The sequence below is a fragment of the Arachis ipaensis genome, chromosome B7, assembly GCF_059453495.1.
Source record: "Arachis ipaensis isolate K30076 ecotype BB chromosome B7, ASM5945349v1, whole genome shotgun sequence".
NCBI classification, from domain to species: Eukaryota; Viridiplantae; Streptophyta; class Magnoliopsida; order Fabales; family Fabaceae; genus Arachis; species Arachis ipaensis.
This window is the reverse complement of record NC_142442.1, coordinates 65,136,380-65,140,008: the sequence shown is the minus strand read 5'-3', so window position 1 is coordinate 65,140,008 and position 3,629 is coordinate 65,136,380.

The window sequence follows — 3,629 nt, the reverse complement described above, 5'->3', positions numbered from 1 at the left end:
GACGTCCAACAGGGGGAAATAACCCTGAGAGTCAATGATGATGAGTTTAAGTTGAACGCTGTCAAAGCCATGCAGCATCCTGACACATCAAAAGACTGCATAAAAGTTGATCTTATTGACTCTTTGGTAGAAGAGATCAACATGGCTGAGAGTCTCGAATCAGAGTTGGAAAACATCTTTAAAGATGTTTAGCCTGATTTAGAGGATTCAGAGGACATGAAAGAGCCTCTGAAATTTCTTCTGGAAGAAGAAAAACCTCCTAAACCCGAGCTCAAGCCATTACCACCATCCTTGAAATATGCATTTCTGGGAGAAGGTGACACTTTTCCAGTGATCATAAGCTCTGCCTTAAATTCACAGGAAGAGGAAGCACTTATTCAAGTGCTAAGGACACACAAGACAGCTCTTGGGTGGTTCATAGGTGACCTTAAGGGCATAAGCCCAGCTAGATGCATGCACAAAATCTTATTGGAGGATAATGCTAAACCAGTGGTTCAACCACAGAGACGGCTAAATCCAGCAATGAAGGAAGTGGTGCAGAAAGAGGTCACCAAATTACTAGAGGCTGGGATTATTTATCCTATTTCTGATAGCCCCTGGGTGAGCCCTGTCCAAGTCGTCCCAAAAAAGGGAGGCATGATAGTGATTCATAATGAAAAAAATGAACTGGTTCCTACAAGAACAGTTACAGGGTGGCGCATGTGTATTGACTACAGAAGGCTCAATACAGCCACCAGAAAGGATCATTTTCCTTTACCATTCATAGACCAGATGCTAGAAAGACTAACAGGTCATGATTATTACTGCTTTTTGGACGGCTACTCAGGCTACAACCAGATTGCAGTAGATCCTCAGGATCAAGAGAAAACAGCATTCACATGTCCATCCGGAGTGTTTGCTTATAGAAGGATGCCATTTGGGCTGTGTAATGCGCCTGCAACCTTCCAGAGATGCATGCTCTCTATTCTCTCTGATATGGTGGAAAATTTTCTGGAAGTCTTCATGGATGACTTCTCAGTATATGGAGACTCATTCAGCTCCTGTCTTGATCACCTGAAACTTATTCTGAAAAGATACCAAGAGACCAACCTAGTTTTAAACTGGGAAAAATGTCACTTCATGGTGACTGAAGGGATTGTTCTTGGGCATAAAATCTCAAACAAGGGAATAGAGGTGGATCAAGCAAAAATAGAGGTAATTGAAAAATTACCACCACCTGCCAATGTTAAGGCAATCAGAAGCTTTCTGGGGCATGCAGGATTCTATAGGAGGTTTATAAAGGATTTTTCAAAAATCGCAAAACCTCTAAGCAATCTGCTAGCTGCTGACACGCCATTTGTGTTTGACACAGAGTGCCTGCAGGCGTTTGAAACGCTGAAAGCTAAGCTGGTCACAGCACCAGTTATTTCTGCACCAGACTGGACATTACCATTTGAGCTAATGTGTGATGCCAGTGATCATGCCATTGGTGCAGTGTTGGGACAGAGGCATGACAAGCTTCTGCACGTCATTTATTACGCTAGTCGCGTTCTAAATGATGCCCAGAAGAATTACACAACCACAGAAAAAGAATTACTTACAGTGGTTTACGCCATTGACAAGTTCAGATCATACTTAGTAGGATCAAAAGTGATTGTGTATACTGATCATGCTGCTCTTAAATATCTACTCACAAAGCAGGATTCAAAACCCAGGCTCATCAGATGGGTGTTGCTTCTGCAAGAGTTTGATATAGAAATAAGAGACAGAAAAGGGACAGAGAACCAAGTGGCTGATCATCTGTCCCGGATAGAGCCAGTAGAAGGGACGCCCCTCCCATCTCTTGAGATCTCTGAGACTTTTCCAGATGAGCATTTATTTGCTATTCAGAAAACACCATAGTTTGCCGATATTACAAACTACAAAGCTGCAAGGTTCATACCCAAGGAGTACAACAGGATACAAAAGAAGAAATTAATTACTGATGCAAAGTACTACTTGTGGGATGAACCCTATCTCTTTAAGAGATGTGCAGACGGAATAATCCGTAGGTGTGTGCCTAGAGAAGAAGCACAGAGGATCCTATGGCATTGCCATGGATCTCAATATGGAGGCCATTTCGGAGGTGAGCGAACAGCCACCAAGGTCCTCCAATGTGGCTTCTATTGGCCCACACTCTATAAAGATTCCCAAGAGTTTGTACGTAACTATGACAGTTGCCAAAGAGCTGGTAATCTGCCTCATGGTTACGCCATGCCTCAACAAGGAATCTTAGAAATTGAGTTGTTTGACGTATGGGGAATTGACTTCATGGGACCTTTTCCACCATCATACTCAAACACTTATATTCTAGTGGCAGTTGACTATGTATCAAAATGGGTTGAGGCCATTGCCATACCCCCCAATGATACTAAAACAGTGCTGAAGTTCCTCCAGAAACATATCTTTAGCAGGTTTGGTGTCCCTAGAGTACTCATCAGTGATGGGGGCACTCACTTCTGCAATAAACAGCTTTACTCTGCCATGGTTCGGTATGGAATTCGCCATAAGGTGGCTACTCCATATCATCCACAAACTAATGGGCAAGCTGAAGTCTCTAACAGAGAATTAAAGAGAATCCTAGAATGGATAGTAAGTACCCGTAGAAAGGATTGGGCACGGAGCTTGGATGATGCTCTGTGAGCTTACAGAACAGCATTCAAGACTCCTATAGAGACCTCTCCATACCAACTTGTGTATGGTAAGGCATGTCACCTGCCCGTGGAACTGGAACATAAAGCCTACTAGGCAACCAGATTCCTAAACTTTGATGCCAAATTAGCAGGAGAAAAAAGATTGCTCCAGCTAAATGAGCTAGAGGAATTCAGATTCACAGCTTTCGAAAATGCCAAGCTTTATAAAGAGAAATAAAAAAAGTGGCATGACAGAAAGCTATCATCTAGAATCTTTGAGCCAGGACAGAAGGTTCTGCTGTTCAACTCTGGACTCAGGCTATTCCCCGGGAAATTAAAATCCCGGTGGAGGGGACCATACGTGATTACAAGTGTATCACCATATGGTTATGTGGAGCTTCAAGATATTGATTCTGATAAGAGGTTCATTATCAATGGACAGAGAATCAAGCACTATCTTGAAGGCAACGTTGAGCAAGAGTGCTCAAGGCTGAAGCTAGACTAAAAGCTCAGCAAGGTCCAGCTAAAGACAATAAAGAAGCGCTTGCTGGGAGGCAACCCAGCCATGGGGCATCAATCCTCTAAGCATTTTGCCCTATTTCTATTTTTATTTTTATTTGTTTATATAGAGTTCATTGATAACAAGGTAAAGAATCAATTGCATAAGTTCACAGGGTTACAGAAGGAATCTGCACACAAAACAGAGAAAAAGAGCTCACTGGCAAGAAAATGCCAGTAAGAGCCTATTTTGGGCGTTCAGCGCCCAAAAGGGGCAGCCAGTGGGCGCTGAACGCCAGTAAGGATAGCAATCTGGCATTCAACGCCAGAAAAGGGCAACAACTGGGCGTTGAACGCCCAGGAGAACAACATTTGGGCGTTGAACGCCCAAAACAGGCAGTGTTTGGGCGTTCAAACGCCAGGATGATGGGGAGGAGGCAAATTCATTTTTCTTTATATTTTTTTCATTCTAATCTTAAT